Source organism: Astatotilapia calliptera, chromosome 12, assembly GCF_964374335.1.
Source record: "Astatotilapia calliptera chromosome 12, fAstCal68.1, whole genome shotgun sequence".
Classification (NCBI taxonomy): Eukaryota; Metazoa; Chordata; class Actinopteri; order Cichliformes; family Cichlidae; genus Astatotilapia; species Astatotilapia calliptera.
Window position 1 is genome coordinate 39,310,849 of NC_137433.1, and position 15,558 is coordinate 39,326,406.

At 49.9% G+C, this 15,558-nt stretch overlaps 21 non-coding genes across 21 annotated transcripts; all 21 read right to left on the bottom strand.

Moving 5' to 3' along the window:
• Positions 1 to 382: 382 nt before the first annotated feature.
• On the bottom strand, positions 383 to 455 carry trnaa-agc (transfer RNA alanine (anticodon AGC)). Its single transcript has one exon. It is a non-coding gene; the product is annotated as a tRNA-Ala (tRNA).
• Positions 456 to 981: 526 nt separating this feature from the next.
• Positions 982 to 1,063, bottom strand: trnas-gcu (transfer RNA serine (anticodon GCU)). The gene has a single exon. It is a non-coding gene; the product is annotated as a tRNA-Ser (tRNA).
• A 682-nt stretch (positions 1,064 to 1,745) lies between these two features.
• trnaa-ugc (transfer RNA alanine (anticodon UGC)) lies at positions 1,746 to 1,818 on the bottom strand. Its single transcript has one exon. It is a non-coding gene; the product is annotated as a tRNA-Ala (tRNA).
• Positions 1,819 to 2,499: 681 nt separating this feature from the next.
• trnaa-agc (transfer RNA alanine (anticodon AGC)) lies at positions 2,500 to 2,572 on the bottom strand. Its single transcript has one exon. It is a non-coding gene; the product is annotated as a tRNA-Ala (tRNA).
• Positions 2,573 to 3,856: 1,284 nt separating this feature from the next.
• Positions 3,857 to 3,929, bottom strand: trnaa-ugc (transfer RNA alanine (anticodon UGC)). The gene has a single exon. It is a non-coding gene; the product is annotated as a tRNA-Ala (tRNA).
• Positions 3,930 to 4,610: 681 nt separating this feature from the next.
• trnaa-agc (transfer RNA alanine (anticodon AGC)) lies at positions 4,611 to 4,683 on the bottom strand. Its single transcript has one exon. It is a non-coding gene; the product is annotated as a tRNA-Ala (tRNA).
• A 526-nt stretch (positions 4,684 to 5,209) lies between these two features.
• trnas-gcu (transfer RNA serine (anticodon GCU)) lies at positions 5,210 to 5,291 on the bottom strand. Its single transcript has one exon. It is a non-coding gene; the product is annotated as a tRNA-Ser (tRNA).
• A 682-nt stretch (positions 5,292 to 5,973) lies between these two features.
• trnaa-ugc (transfer RNA alanine (anticodon UGC)) lies at positions 5,974 to 6,046 on the bottom strand. Its single transcript has one exon. It is a non-coding gene; the product is annotated as a tRNA-Ala (tRNA).
• Positions 6,047 to 6,727: 681 nt separating this feature from the next.
• On the bottom strand, positions 6,728 to 6,800 carry trnaa-agc (transfer RNA alanine (anticodon AGC)). The gene has a single exon. It is a non-coding gene; the product is annotated as a tRNA-Ala (tRNA).
• A 526-nt stretch (positions 6,801 to 7,326) lies between these two features.
• Positions 7,327 to 7,408, bottom strand: trnas-gcu (transfer RNA serine (anticodon GCU)). Its single transcript has one exon. It is a non-coding gene; the product is annotated as a tRNA-Ser (tRNA).
• Positions 7,409 to 8,090: 682 nt separating this feature from the next.
• Positions 8,091 to 8,163, bottom strand: trnaa-ugc (transfer RNA alanine (anticodon UGC)). The gene has a single exon. It is a non-coding gene; the product is annotated as a tRNA-Ala (tRNA).
• Positions 8,164 to 8,844: 681 nt separating this feature from the next.
• Positions 8,845 to 8,917, bottom strand: trnaa-agc (transfer RNA alanine (anticodon AGC)). Its single transcript has one exon. It is a non-coding gene; the product is annotated as a tRNA-Ala (tRNA).
• A 515-nt stretch (positions 8,918 to 9,432) lies between these two features.
• Positions 9,433 to 9,514, bottom strand: trnas-gcu (transfer RNA serine (anticodon GCU)). Its single transcript has one exon. It is a non-coding gene; the product is annotated as a tRNA-Ser (tRNA).
• Positions 9,515 to 10,196: 682 nt separating this feature from the next.
• On the bottom strand, positions 10,197 to 10,269 carry trnaa-ugc (transfer RNA alanine (anticodon UGC)). The gene has a single exon. It is a non-coding gene; the product is annotated as a tRNA-Ala (tRNA).
• A 681-nt stretch (positions 10,270 to 10,950) lies between these two features.
• On the bottom strand, positions 10,951 to 11,023 carry trnaa-agc (transfer RNA alanine (anticodon AGC)). The gene has a single exon. It is a non-coding gene; the product is annotated as a tRNA-Ala (tRNA).
• A 515-nt stretch (positions 11,024 to 11,538) lies between these two features.
• trnas-gcu (transfer RNA serine (anticodon GCU)) lies at positions 11,539 to 11,620 on the bottom strand. Its single transcript has one exon. It is a non-coding gene; the product is annotated as a tRNA-Ser (tRNA).
• A 682-nt stretch (positions 11,621 to 12,302) lies between these two features.
• Positions 12,303 to 12,375, bottom strand: trnaa-ugc (transfer RNA alanine (anticodon UGC)). The gene has a single exon. It is a non-coding gene; the product is annotated as a tRNA-Ala (tRNA).
• Positions 12,376 to 13,056: 681 nt separating this feature from the next.
• trnaa-agc (transfer RNA alanine (anticodon AGC)) lies at positions 13,057 to 13,129 on the bottom strand. The gene has a single exon. It is a non-coding gene; the product is annotated as a tRNA-Ala (tRNA).
• A 515-nt stretch (positions 13,130 to 13,644) lies between these two features.
• Positions 13,645 to 13,726, bottom strand: trnas-gcu (transfer RNA serine (anticodon GCU)). Its single transcript has one exon. It is a non-coding gene; the product is annotated as a tRNA-Ser (tRNA).
• Positions 13,727 to 14,408: 682 nt separating this feature from the next.
• trnaa-ugc (transfer RNA alanine (anticodon UGC)) lies at positions 14,409 to 14,481 on the bottom strand. Its single transcript has one exon. It is a non-coding gene; the product is annotated as a tRNA-Ala (tRNA).
• A 681-nt stretch (positions 14,482 to 15,162) lies between these two features.
• trnaa-agc (transfer RNA alanine (anticodon AGC)) lies at positions 15,163 to 15,235 on the bottom strand. The gene has a single exon. It is a non-coding gene; the product is annotated as a tRNA-Ala (tRNA).
• Positions 15,236 to 15,558: the final 323 nt, after the last annotated feature.

Here is a 15,558-nt window from a genome sequence, read left to right on the forward strand (position 1 = left end):
TCACTTCATATGGTCAAAGATTGATGAGGTTTGAAGCCAGCGTTAACATGGTAGTACCTGAAAGGTAGTGAGCGGAGAAGTGCAAATAAACCTGGGGTGTACAACATCAGGCCTCGAGGGCCGGTGTCCTGCAGGTTTTAGGTATAACCCTGGGTCAACACACCTGAATCAAATGATTAGTTCATTACCAGGCCTCTGGAGAACTTCAAGAAATGTTGAGGAGGTAATTTAGCCATTTGAATCCCCTATGATGGATCAAGAATACATCTGAAACCTGCAGGACACCGGCCCTCGAGGCCTGGAGTTCGACACCTGTGAAATAAAGATTTGCCAAAGGAAGCCACATGCATTCAATTGGGACACTGACTAGCAAAGTGTCAAATGGAGAATGCGGGCGTCGATCCCGCTACCTCTCGCACGCTAAGCGAGCGCTCTACCATTTGAGCTAACTCCCCTGTGCCACATGTCTTACTTATTACAGGCTACACTTTGTCCATACTTGTTGTATGATCAAAATAGGGAAGGGGCACAAATCCTGAAATCTGCAAAGCGCCCAGGAGGTGGCTGAGAGACTAAGGCGGCTCGCTGACAATCCACTGTCATGCTAACGTGACTGAATGCCATCAGCCTTAGAGACAGACTGAGGAGACTGGACATCCAAGGGACTGTGGACTAGAGCCACTGCTAATTCACATTGAATGAAGCCAACTGAGGGAGGTGGTTCTAATCAATATGCTTACCGACCTCCTCCCCTTGGTTTTCAGTATAGGGCAAGTTGGCCATTAGGAATGTTGCTATTCTGGAAGCGGAACGTCTTTCTACTACTGTATTAGCAGACCATTGTCTTTAACATGACTTGTGCAACAAGACCACATGGTGAACTAAAGTGAATACTGAGCCAAAGAAGAGCATTGCATCATGCCTGCTTTGGCAGCCAATCTTACACTGACAAGATGCATCAACATAAGCAGAAAGAGCTCTCGACGAGGATGGGATTCGAACCCACGCGTGCACAGCACAATGGATTAGCAGTCCATCGCCTTAACCTCTCGGCCACCTCATCTGCCGCACACCGCTCTTTGCCAGTAGCATTGGGAATTGACGAGGGATAATGTGTGAGCTGATCGCTGGTGTATGGACGCAGGGAGATTGACTCCAGATCCCCGACGAGGGGCTGCGTAACACTTTGGTAGAAGCCTGGAGTGATGCTGGCTTCTTCTTTGAGCCTGTTCTTCTTGGGGGTTGCCAGAGTGGATCGTCTGCCTCCATCTCACCCTGCCCCTAGCATTCTCCTCTGTCACACCAACCCTCTGCATGTCCTACTTGGCTACGTCTATGAACGTTGTCTTTGGTCTTTCTCTTATTCTCCTGCCCAGCCGCTCCGTATTTAACACCCTTTTCCCAGTATATCTTATATCCCTCCTCTGCACATGTGCAAATCACCTCAGCCTTGCTGGCCTAACGTCGTCTGCAAACGGCTCAACCCCAGCTGTCCCTCGCACGTGGTCATTTCACATCTGTTCCATCCTGGACACTCCCAAGCAAAAGCTTATCATCTTCAACTCTGCAGACTCCATCTGTGCCACACATCAGAGCAGCTCTCACTACCATCTTCTAAAGCTTGCCTTTCGCACTTGCTGCTATCCTTGTGTGACAAATCACCCCTGAATTTGTTCTCCACCCACACCCAATGGATTGGCTACACGCATGGCTTTGGGTCTCCTCGCGGATGTCCAAAAGTGTCCTGGAGAATGCGGGTATCGATCCCGCTGCCTCTCACATGCAAAGCGAGCGCTCTACCATTTGAGCTAATTCCCCATTGAGGGTTGAGCACTGCAGCTTCATCGTGCCATACGGAGCCTCAGCTCAGGTGGAACTAATCACAACACCCCCCTTTCAATGTTTTCTGGGCTTGTCAACTACAACAAGACTCTTTGGTGCAATCGTAACTCACACGAGACATTTCCGAGCGATTCAAGTCTGGGCCCTACGCAGTACGCCAGGAGAGTGTCACTGGAAGCCCCTTTCAGCTGCTTCTGGAGAAAAGAGATGTCAGACTGGGCCGGGGGACTCTTTGCTGCCATCGGCCAGTATTGTGAGGGTAAGAGGGGAGACAATCACTTCATATGGTCAAAGATTGATGAGGTTTGAAGCCAGCGTTAACATGGTAGTACCTGAAAGGTAGTGAGCGGAGAAGTGCAAATAAACCTGGGGTGTACAACATCAGGCCTCGAGGGCCGGTGTCCTGCAGGTTTTAGGTATAACCCTGGGTAAACACACCTGAATCAAATGATTAGTTCATTACCAGGCCTCTGGAGAACTTCAAGAAATGTTGAGGAGGTAATTTAGCCATTTGAATCCCCTATGATGGATCAAGAATACATCTGAAACCTGCAGGACACCGGCCCTCGAGGCCTGGAGTTCGACACCTGTGAAATAAAGATTTGCCAAAGGAAGCCACATGCATTCAATTGGGACACTGACTAGCAAAGTGTCAAATGGAGAATGCGGGCGTCGATCCCGCTACCTCTCGCACGCTAAGCGAGCGCTCTACCATTTGAGCTAACTCCCCTGTGCCACATGTCTTACTTATTACAGGCTACACTTTGTCCATACTTGTTGTATGATCAAAATAGGGAAGGGGCACAAATCCTGAAATCTGCAAAGCACCCAGGAGGTGGCTGAGAGACTAAGGCGGCTCGCTGACAATCCACTGTCATGCTAACGTGACTGAATGCCATCAGCCTTAGAGACAGACTGAGGAGACTGGACATCCAAGGGACTGTGGACTAGAGCCACTGCTAATTCACATTGAATGAAGCCAACTGAGGGAGGTGGTTCTAATCAATATGCTTACCGACCTCCTCCCCTTGGTTTTCAGTATAGGGCAAGTTGGCCATTAGGAATGTTGCTATTCTGGAAGCGGAACGTCTTTCTACTACTGTATTAGCAGACCATTGTCTTTAACATGACTTGTGCAACAAGACCACATGGTGAACTAAAGTGAATACTGAGCCAAAGAAGAGCATTGCATCATGCCTGCTTTGGCAGCCAATCTTACACTGACAAGATGCATCAACATAAGCAGAAAGAGCTCTCGACGAGGATGGGATTCGAACCCACGCGTGCACAGCACAGCACAGTCCATCGCCTTAACCTCTCGGCCACCTCATCTGCCGCACACCGCTCTTTGCCAGTAGCATTGGGAATTGACGAGGGATAATGTGTGAGCTGATCGCTGGTGTATGGACGCAGGGAGATTGACTCCAGATCCCCGACGAGGGGCTGCGTAACACTTTGGTAGAAGCCTGGAGTGATGCTGGCTTCTTCTTTGAGCCTGTTCTTCTTGGGGGTTGCCAGAGTGGATCGTCTGCCTCCATCTCACCCTGCCCCTAGCATTCTCCTCTGTCACACCAACCCTCTGCATGTCCTACTTGGCTACGTCTATGAACGTTGTCTTTGGTCTTTCTCTTATTCTCCTGCCCAGCCGCTCCGTATTTAACACCCTTTTCCCAGTATATCTTATATCCCTCCTCTGCACATGTGCAAATCACCTCAGCCTTGCTGGCCTAACGTCGTCTGCAAACGGCTCAACCCCAGCTGTCCCTCGCACGTGGTCATTTCACATCTGTTCCATCCTGGACACTCCCAAGCAAAAGCTTATCATCTTCAACTCTGCAGACTCCATCTGTGCCACACATCAGAGCAGCTCTCACTACCATCTTCTAAAGCTTGCCTTTCGCACTTGCTGCTATCCTTGTGTGACAAATCACCCCTGAATTTGTTCTCCACCCACACCCAATGGATTGGCTACACGCATGGCTTTGGGTCTCCTCGCGGATGTCCAAAAGTGTCCTGGAGAATGCGGGTATCGATCCCGCTGCCTCTCACATGCAAAGCGAGCGCTCTACCATTTGAGCTAATTCCCCATTGAGGGTTGAGCACTGCAGCTTCATCGTGCCATACGGAGCCTCAGCTCAGGTGGAACTAATCACAACACCCCCCTTTCAATGTTTTCTGGGCTTGTCAACTACAACAAGACTCTTTGGTGCAATCGTAACTCACACGAGACATTTCCGAGCGATTCAAGTCTGGGCCCTACGCAGTACGCCAGGAGAGTGTCACTGGAAGCCCCTTTCAGCTGCTTCTGGAGAAAAGAGATGTCAGACTGGGCCGGGGGACTCTTTGCTGCCATCGGCCAGTATTGTGAGGGTAAGAGGGGAGACAATCACTTCATATGGTCAAAGATTGATGAGGTTTGAAGCCAGCGTTAACATGGTAGTACCTGAAAGGTAGTGAGCGGAGAAGTGCAAATAAACCTGGGGTGTACAACATCAGGCCTCGAGGGCCGGTGTCCTGCAGGTTTTAGGTATAACCCTGGGTAAACACACCTGAATCAAATGATTAGTTCATTACCAGGCCTCTGGAGAACTTCAAGAAATGTTGAGGAGGTAATTTAGCCATTTGAATCCCCTATGATGGATCAAGAATACATCTGAAACCTGCAGGACACCGGCCCTCGAGGCCTGGAGTTCGACACCTGTGAAATAAAGATTTGCCAAAGGAAGCCACATGCATTCAATTGGGACACTGACTAGCAAAGTGTCAAATGGAGAATGCGGGCGTCGATCCCGCTACCTCTCGCACGCTAAGCGAGCGCTCTACCATTTGAGCTAACTCCCCTGTGCCACATGTCTTACTTATTACAGGCTACACTTTGTCCATACTTGTTGTATGATCAAAATAGGGAAGGGGCACAAATCCTGAAATCTGCAAAGCGCCCAGGAGGTGGCTGAGAGACTAAGGCGGCTCGCTGACAATCCACTGTCATGCTAACGTGACTGAATGCCATCAGCCTTAGAGACAGACTGAGGAGACTGGACATCCAAGGGACTGTGGACTAGAGCCACTGCTAATTCACATTGAATGAAGCCAACTGAGGGAGGTGGTTCTAATCAATATGCTTACCGACCTCCTCCCCTTGGTTTTCAGTGTAGGGCAAGTTGGCCATTAGGAATGTTGCTATTCTGGAAGCGGAACGTCTTTCTACTACTGTATTAGCAGACCATTGTCTTTAACATGACTTGTGCAACAAGACCACATGGTGAACTAAAGTGAATACTGAGCCAAAGAAGAGCATTGCATCATGCCTGCTTTGGCAGCCAATCTTACACTGACAAGATGCATCAACATAAGCAGAAAGAGCTCTCGACGAGGATGGGATTCGAACCCACACGTGCACAGCACAATGGATTAGCAGTCCATCGCCTTAACCTCTCGGCCACCTCATCTGCCGCACACTGCTCTTTGCCAGTAGCATTGGGAATTGACGAGGGATAATGTGTGAGCTGATCGCTGGTGTATGGACGCAGGGAGATTGACTCCAGATCCCCGACGAGGGGCTGCGTAACACTTTGGTAGAAGCCTGGAGTGATGCTGGCTTCTTCTTTGAGCCTGTTCTTCTTGGGGGTTGCCAGAGTGGATCGTCTGCCTCCATCTCACCCTGCCCCTAGCATTCTCCTCTGTCACACCAACCCTCTGCATGTCCTACTTGGCTACGTCTATGAACGTTGTCTTTGGTCTTTCTCTTATTCTCCTGCCCAGCCGCTCCGTATTTAACACCCTTTTCCCAGTATATCTTATATCCCTCCTCTGCACATGTGCAAATCACCTCAGCCTTGCTGGCCTAACGTCGTCTGCAAACGGCTCAACCCCAGCTGTCCCTCGCACGTGGTCATTTCACATCTGTTCCATCCTGGACACTCCCAAGCAAAAGCTTATCATCTTCAACTCTGCAGACTCCATCTGTGCCACACATCAGAGGAGCTCTCACTACCATCTTCTAAAGCTTGCCTTTCGCACTTGCTGCTATCCTTGTGTGACAAATCACCCCTGAATTTGTTCTCCACCCACACCCAATGGATTGGCTACACGCATGGCTTTGGGTCTCCTCGCGGATGTCCAAAAGTGTCCTGGAGAATGCGGGTATCGATCCCGCTGCCTCTCACATGCAAAGCGAGCGCTCTACCATTTGAGCTAATTCCCCATTGAGGGTTGAGCACTGCAGCTTCATCGTGCCATACGGAGCCTCAGCTCAGGTGGAACTAATCACAACACCCCCCTTTCAATGTTTTCTGGGCTTGTCAACTACAACAAGACTCTTTGGTGCAATCGTAACTCACACGAGACATTTCCGAGCGATTCAAGTCTGGGCCCTACGCAGTACGCCAGGAGAGTGTCACTGGAAGCCCCTTTCAGCTGCTTCTGGAGAAAAGAGATGTCAGACTGGGCCGGGGGACTCTTTGCTGCCATCGGCCAGTATTGTGAGGGTAAGAGGGGAGACAATCACTTCATATGGTCAAAGATTGATGAGGTTTGAAGCCAGCGTTAACATGGTAGTACCTGAAAGGTAGTGAGCGGAGAAGTGCAAATAAACCTGGGGTGTACAACATCAGGCCTCGAGGGCCGGTGTCCTGCAGGTTTTAGGTATAACCCTGGGTAAACACACCTGAATCAAATGATTAGTTCATTACCAGGCCTCTGGAGAACTTCAAGAAATGTTGAGGAGGTAATTTAGCCATTTGAATCCCCTATGATGGATCAAGAATACATCTGAAACCTGCAGGACACCGGCCCTCGAGGCCTGGAGTTCGACACCTGTGAAATAAAGATTTGCCAAAGGAAGCCACATGCATTCAATTGGGACACTGACTAGCAAAGTGTCAAATGGAGAATGCGGGCGTCGATCCCGCTACCTCTCGCATGCTAAGCGAGCGCTCTACCATTTGAGCTAACTCCCCTGTGCCACATGTCTTACTTATTACAGGCTACACTTTGTCCATACTTGTTGTATGATCAAAATAGGGAAGGGGCACAAATCCTGAAATCTGCAAAGCGCCCAGGAGGTGGCTGAGAGACTAAGGCGGCTCGCTGACAATCCACTGTCATGCTAACGTGACTGAATGCCATCAGCCTTAGAGACAGACTGAGGAGACTGGACATCCAAGGGACTGTGGACTAGAGCCACTGCTAATTCACATTGAATGAAGCCAACTGAGGGAGGTGGTTCTAATCAATATGCTTACCGACCTCCTCCCCTTGGTTTTCAGTGTAGGGCAAGTTGGCCATTAGGAATGTTGCTATTCTGGAAGCGGAACGTCTTTCTACTACTATATTAGCAGACCATTGTCTTTAACATGACCTGTGCAACAAGACCACATGGTGAACTAAAGTGAATACTGAGCCAAAGAAGAGCATTGCATCATGCCTGCTTTGGCAGCCAATCTTACACTGACAAGATGCATCAACATAAGCAGAAAGAGCTCTCGACGAGGATGGGATTCGAACCCACGCGTGCACAGCACAATGGATTAGCAGTCCATCGCCTTAACCTCTCGGCCACCTCATCTGCCGCACACCGCTCTTTGCCAGTAGCATTGGGAATTGACGAGGGATAATGTGTGAGCTGATCGCTGGTGTATGGACGCAGGGAGATTGACTCCAGATCCCCGACGAGGGGCTGCGTAACACTTTGGTAGAAGCCTGGAGTGATGCTGGCTTCTTCTTTGAGCCTGTTCTTCTTGGGGGTTGCCAGAGTGGATCGTCTGCCTCCATCTCACCCTGCCCCTAGCATTCTCCTCTGTCACACCAACCCTCTGCATGTCCTACTTGGCTACGTCTATGAACGTTGTCTTTGGTCTTTCTCTTATTCTCCTGCCCAGCCGCTCCGTATTTAACACCCTTTTCCCAGTATATCTTATATCCCTCCTCTGCACATGTGCAAATCACCTCAGCCTTGCTGGCCTAACGTCGTCTGCAAACGGCTCAACCCCAGCTGTCCCTCGCACGTGGTCATTTCTCATCTGTTCCATCCTGGAGACTCCCAAGCAAAAGCTTATCATCTTCAACTCTGCAGACTCCATCTGTGCCACACATCAGAGGAGCTCTCACTACCATCTTCTAAAGCTTGCCTTTCGCACTTGCTGTTATCCTTGTGTGACAAATCACCCCTGAATTTGTTCTCCACCCACACCCAATGGATTGGCTACACGCATGGCTTTGGGTCTCCTCGCGGATGTCCAAAAGTGTCCTGGAGAATGCGGGTATCGATCCCGCTGCCTCTCACATGCAAAGCGAGCGCTCTACCATTTGAGCTAATTCCCCATTGAGGGTTGAGCACTGCAGCTTCATCGTGCCATACGGAGCCTCAGCTCAGGTGGAACTAATCACAACACCCCCCTTTCAATGTTTTCTGGGCTTGTCAACTACAACAAGACTCTTTGGTGCAATCGTAACTCACACGAGACATTTCCGAGCGATTCAAGTCTGGGCCCTACGCAGTACGCCAGGAGAGTGTCACTGGAAGCCCCTTTCAGCTGCTTCTGGAGAAAAGAGATGTCAGACTGGGCCGGGGGACTCTTTGCTGCCATCGGCCAGTATTGTGAGGGTAAGAGGGGAGACAATCACTTCATATGGTCAAAGATTGATGAGGTTTGAAGCCAGCGTTAACATGGTAGTACCTGAAAGGTAGTGAGCGGAGAAGTGCAAATAAACCTGGGGTGTACAACATCAGGCCTCGAGGGCCGGTGTCCTGCAGGTTTTAGGTATAACCCTGGGTCAACACACCTGAATCAAATGATTAGTTCATTACCAGGCCTCTGGAGAACTTCAAGAAATGTTGAGGAGGTAATTTAGCCATTTGAATCCCCTATGATGGATCAAGAATACATCTGAAACCTGCAGGACACCGGCCCTCGAGGCCTGGAGTTCGACACCTGTGAAATAAAGATTTGCCAAAGGAAGCCACATGCATTCAATTGGGACACTGACTAGCAAAGTGTCAAATGGAGAATGCGGGCGTCGATCCCGCTACCTCTCGCATGCTAAGCGAGCGCTCTACCATTTGAGCTAACTCCCCTGTGCCACATGTCTTACTTATTACAGGCTACACTTTGTCCATACTTGTTGTATGATCAAAATAGGGAAGGGGCACAAATCCTGAAATCTGCAAAGCGCCCAGGAGGTGGCTGAGAGACTAAGGCGGCTCGCTGACAATCCACTGTCATGCTAACGTGACTGAATGCCATCAGCCTTAGAGACAGACTGAGGAGACTGGACATCCAAGGGACTGTGGACTAGAGCCACTGCTAATTCACATTGAATGAAGCCAACTGAGGGAGGTGGTTCTAATCAATATGCTTACCGACCTCCTCCCCTTGGTTTTCAGTGTAGGGCAAGTTGGCCATTAGGAATGTTGCTATTCTGGAAGCGGAACGTCTTTCTACTACTGTATTAGCAGACCATTGTCTTTAACATGACCTGTGCAACAAGACCACATGGTGAATGAAAATGAAAACTGAGCATTGCATCATGCCTGCTTTGGCAGCCAATCTTACACTGACAAGATGCATCAACATAAGCAGAAAGAGCTCTCGACGAGGATGGGATTCGAACCCACGCGTGCACAGCACAATGGATTAGCAGTCCATCGCCTTAACCTCTCGGCCACCTCATCTGCCGCACACTGCTCTTTGCCAGTAGCATTGGGAATTGACGAGGGATAATGTGTGAGCTGATCGCTGGTGTATGGACGCAGGGAGATTGACTCCAGATCCCCGACGAGGGGCTGCGTAACACTTTGGTAGAAGCCTGGAGTGATGCTGGCTTCTTCTTTGAGCCTGTTCTTCTTGGGGGTTGCCAGAGTGGATCGTCTGCCTCCATCTCACCCTGCCCCTAGCATTCTCCTCTGTCACACCAACCCTCTGCATGTCCTACTTGGCTACGTCTATGAACGTTGTCTTTGGTCTTTCTCTTATTCTCCTGCCCAGCCGCTCCGTATTTAACACCCTTTTCCCAGTATATCTTATATCCCTCCTCTGCACATGTGCAAATCACCTCAGCCTTGCTGGCCTAACGTCGTCTGCAAACGGCTCAACCCCAGCTGTCCCTCGCACGTGGTCATTTCACATCTGTTCCATCCTGGACACTCCCAAGCAAAAGCTTTTCATCTTCAACTCTGCAGACTCCATCTGTGCCACACATCAGAGGAGCTCTCACTACCATCTTCTAAAGCTTGCCTTTCGCACTTGCTGCTATCCTTGTGTGACAAATCACCCCTGAATTTGTTCTCCACCCACACCCAATGGATTGGCTACACGCATGGCTTTGGGTCTCCTCGCGGATGTCCAAAAGTGTCCTGGAGAATGCGGGTATCGATCCCGCTGCCTCTCACATGCAAAGCGAGCGCTCTACCATTTGAGCTAATTCCCCATTGAGGGTTGAGCACTGCAGCTTCATCGTGCCATACGGAGCCTCAGCTCAGGTGGAACTAATCACAACACCCCCCTTTCAATGTTTTCTGGGCTTGTCAACTACAACAAGACTCTTTGGTGCAATCGTAACTCACACGAGACATTTCCGAGCGATTCAAGTCTGGGCCCTACGCAGTACGCCAGGAGAGTGTCACTGGAAGCCCCTTTCAGCTGCTTCTGGAGAAAAGAGATGTCAGACTGGGCCGGGGGACTCTTTGCTGCCATCGGCCAGTATTGTGAGGGTAAGAGGGGAGACAATCACTTCATATGGTCAAAGATTGATGAGGTTCGAAGCCAGCGTTAACATGGTAGTACCTGAAAGGTAGTGAGCGGAGAAGTGCAAATAAACCTGGGGTGTACAACATCAGGCCTCGAGGGCCGGTGTCCTGCAGGTTTTAGGTATAACCCTGGGTCAACACACCTGAATCAAATGATTAGTTCATTACCAGGCCTCTGGAGAACTTCAAGAAATGTTGAGGAGGTAATTTAGCCATTTGAATCCCCTATGATGGATCAAGAATACATCTGAAACCTGCAGGACACCGGCCCTCGAGGCCTGGAGTTCGACACCTGTGAAATAAAGATTTGCCAAAGGAAGCCACATGCATTCAATTGGGACACTGACTAGCAAAGTGTCAAATGGAGAATGCGGGCGTCGATCCCGCTACCTCTCGCATGCTAAGCGAGCGCTCTACCATTTGAGCTAACTCCCCTGTGCCACATGTCTTACTTATTACAGGCTACACTTTGTCCATACTTGTTGTATGATCAAAATAGGGAAGGGGCACAAATCCTGAAATCTGCAAAGCGCCCAGGAGGTGGCTGAGAGACTAAGGCGGCTCGCTGACAATCCACTGTCATGCTAACGTGACTGAATGCCATCAGCCTTAGAGACAGACTGAGGAGACTGGACATCCAAGGGACTGTGGACTAGAGCCACTGCTAATTCACATTGAATGAAGCCAACTGAGGGAGGTGGTTCTAATCAATATGCTTACCGACCTCCTCCCCTTGGTTTTCAGTGTAGGGCAAGTTGGCCATTAGGAATGTTGCTATTCTGGAAGCGGAACGTCTTTCTACTACTGTATTAGCAGACCATTGTCTTTAACATGACCTGTGCAACAAGACCACATGGTGAATTAAAATGAAAACTGAGCATTGCATCATGCCTGCTTTGGCAGCCAATCTTACACTGACAAGATGCATCAACATAAGCAGAAAGAGCTCTCGACGAGGATGGGATTCGAACCCACGCATGCACAGCACAATGGATTAGCAGTCCATCGCCTTAACCTCTCGGCCACCTCATCTGCCGCACACCGCTCTTTGCCAGTAGCATTGGGAATTGACGAGGGATAATGTGTGAGCTGATCGCTGGTGTATGGACGCAGGGAGATTGACTCCAGATCCCCGACGAGGGGCTGCGTAACACTTTGGTAGAAGCCTGGAGTGATGCTGGCTTCTTCTTTGAGCCTGTTCTTCTTGGGGGTTGCCAGAGTGGATCGTCTGCCTCCATCTCACCCTGCCCCTAGCATTCTCCTCTGTCACACCAACCCTCTGCATGTCCTACTTGGCTACGTCTATGAACGTTGTCTTTGGTCTTTCTCTTATTCTCCTGCCCAGCCGCTCCGTATTTAACACCCTTTTCCCAGTATATCTTATATCCCTCCTCTGCACATGTGCAAATCACCTCAGCCTTGCTGGCCTAACGTCGTCTGCAAACGGCTCAACCCCAGCTGTCCCTCGCACGTGGTCATTTCACATCTGTTCCATCCTGGACACTCCCAAGCAAAAGCTTATCATCTTCAACTCTGCAGACTCCATCTGTGCCACACATCAGAGCAGCTCTCACTACCATCTTCTAAAGCTTGCCTTTCGCACTTGCTGCTATCCTTGTGTGACAAATCACCCCTGAATTTGTTCTCCACCCACACCCAATGGATTGGCTACACGCATGGCTTTGGGTCTCCTCGCGGATGTCCAAAAGTGTCCTGGAGAATGCGGGTATCGATCCCGCTGCCTCTCACATGCAAAGCGAGCGCTCTACCATTTGAGCTAATTCCCCATTGAGGGTTGAGCACTGCAGCTTCATCGTGCCATACGGAGCCTCAGCTCAGGTGGAACTAATCACAACACCCCCCTTTCAATGTTTTCTGGGCTTGTCAACTACAACAAGACCCTTTGGTGCAATCGTAACTCACACGAGACATTTCCGAGCGATTCAAGTCTGGGCCCTACGCAGTACGCCAGGAGAGTGTCACTGGAAGCCCCTTTCAGCTGCTTCTGGAGAAAAGAGATGTCAGACTGGGCCGGGGGACTCTTTGCTGCCATCGGCCAGTATTGTGAGGGTAAGAGGGGAGACAATCACTTCATATGGTCAAAGATTGATGAGGTTTGAAGCCAGCGTTAACATGGTAGTACCTGAAAGGTAGTGAGCGGAGAAGTGCAAATAAACCTGGGGTGTACAACATCAGGCCTCGAGGGCCGGTGTCCTGCAGGTTTTAGGTATAACCCTGGGTCAACACACCTGAATCAAATGATTAGTTCATTACCAGGCCTCTGGAGAACTTCAAGAAATGTTGAGGAGGTAATTTAGCCATTTGAATCCCCTATGATGGATCAAGAATACATCTGAAACCTGCAGGACACCGGCCCTCGAGGCCTGGAGTTCGACACCTGTGAAATAAAGATTTGCCAAAGGAAGCCACATGCATTCAATTGGGACACTGACTAGCAAAGTGTCAAATGGAGAATGCGGGCGTCGATCCCGCTACCTCTCGCATGCTAAGCGAGCGCTCTACCATTTGAGCTAACTCCCCTGTGCCACATGTCTTACTTATTACAGGCTACACTTTGTCCATACTTGTTGTATGATCAAAATAGGGAAGGGGCACAAATCCTGAAATCTGCAAAGCGCCCAGGAGGTGGCTGAGAGACTAAGGCGGCTCGCTGACAATCCACTGTCATGCTAACGTGACTGAATGCCATCAGCCTTAGAGACAGACTGAGGAGACTGGACATCCAAGGGACTGTGGACTAGAGCCACTGCTAATTCACATTGAATGAAGCCAACTGAGGGAGGTGGTTCTAATCAATATGCTTACCGACCTCCTCCCCTTGGTTTTCAGTGTAGGGCAAGTTGGCCATTAGGAATGTTGCTATTCTGGAAGCGGAACGTCTTTCTACTACTGTATTAGCAGACCATTGTCTTTAACATGACCTGTGCAACAAGACCACATGGTGAATTAAAAAGAAAACTGATCATTGCATCATGCCTGCTTTGGCAGCCAATCTTACACTGACAAGATGCATCAACATAAGCAGAAAGAGCTCTCGACGAGGATGGGATTCGAACCCACGCGTGCACAGCACAATGGATTAGCAGTCCATCGCCTTAACCTCTCGGCCACCTCATCTGCCGCACACCGCTCTTTGCCAGTAGCATTGGGAATTGACGAGGGATAATGTGTGAGCTGATCGCTGGTGTATGGACGCAGGGAGATTGACTCCAGATCCCCGACGAGGGGCTGCGTAACACTTTGGTAGAAGCCTGGAGTGATGCTGGCTTCTTCTTTGAGCCTGTTCTTCTTGGGGGTTGCCAGAGTGGATCGTCTGCCTCCATCTCACCCTGCCCCTAGCATTCTCCTCTGTCACACCAACCCTCTGCATGTCCTACTTGGCTACGTCTATGAACGTTGTCTTTGGTCTTTCTCTTATTCTCCTGCCCAGCCGCTCCGTATTTAACACCCTTTTCCCAGTATATCTTATATCCCTCCTCTGCACATGTGCAAATCACCTCAGCCTTGCTGGCCTAACGTCGTCTGCAAACGGCTCAACCCCAGCTGTCCCTCGCACGTGGTCATTTCACATCTGTTCCATCCTGGACACTCCAAAGCAAAAGCTTATCATCTTCAACTCTGCAGACTCCATCTGTGCCACACATCAGAGCAGCTCTCACTACCATCTTCTAAAGCTTGCCTTTCGCACTTGCTGCTATCCTTGTGTGACAAATCACCCCTGAATTTGTTCTCCACCCACACCCAATGGATTGGCTACACGCATGGCTTTGGGTCTCCTTGCGGATGTCCAAAAGTGTCCTGGAGAATGCGGGTATCGATCCCGCTGCCTCTCACATGCAAAGCGAGCGCTCTACCATTTGAGCTAATTCCCCATTGAGGGTTGAGCACTGCAGCTTCATCGTGCCATACGGAGCCTCAGCTCAGGTGGAACTAATCACAACACCCCCCTTTCAATGTTTTCTGGGCTTGTCAACTACAACAAGACTCTTTGGTGCAATCGTAACTCACACGAGACATTTCCGAGCGATTCAAGTCTGGGCCCTACGCAGTACGCCAGGAGAGTGTCACTGGAAGCCCCTTTCAGCTGCTTCTGGAGAAAAGAGATGTCATACTGGGCCGGGGGACTCTTTGCTGCCATCGGCCAGTATTGTGAGGGTAAGAGGGGAGACAATCACTTCATATGGTCAAAGATTGATGAGGTTTGAAGCCAGCGTTAACATGGTAGTACCTGAAAGGTAGTGAGCGGAGAAGTGCAAATAAACCTGGGGTGTACAACATCAGGCCTCGAGGGCCGGTGTCCTGCAGGTTTTAGGTATAACCCTGGGTCAACACACCTGAATCAAATGATTAGTTCATTACCAGGCCTCTGGAGAACTTCAAGAAATGTTGAGGAGGTAATTTAGCCATTTGAATCCCCTATGATGGATCAAGAATACATCTGAAACCTGCAGGACACCGGCCCTCGAGGCCTGGAGTTCGACACCTGTGAAATAAAGATTTGCCAAAGGAAGCCACATGCATTCAATTGGGACACTGACTAGCAAAGTGTCAAATGGAGAATGCGGGCGTCGATCCCGCTACCTCTCGCACGCTAAGCGAGCGCTCTACCATTTGAGCTAACTCCCCTGTGCCACATGTCTTACTTATTACAGGCTACACTTTGTCCATACTTGTTGTATGATCAAAATAGGGAAGGGGCACAAATCCTGAAATCTGCAAAGCGCCCAGGAGGTGGCTGAGAGACTAAGGCGGCTCGCTGACAATCCACTGTCATGCTAACGTGACTGAATGCCATCAGCCTTAGAGACAGACTGAGGAGACTGGACATCCAAGGGACTGTGGACTAGAGCCACTGCTAATTCACATTGAATGAAGCCAACTGAGGGAGGTGGTTCTAATCAATATGCTTACCGACCTCCTCCCCTTGGTTTTCAGTATAGGGCAAGTTG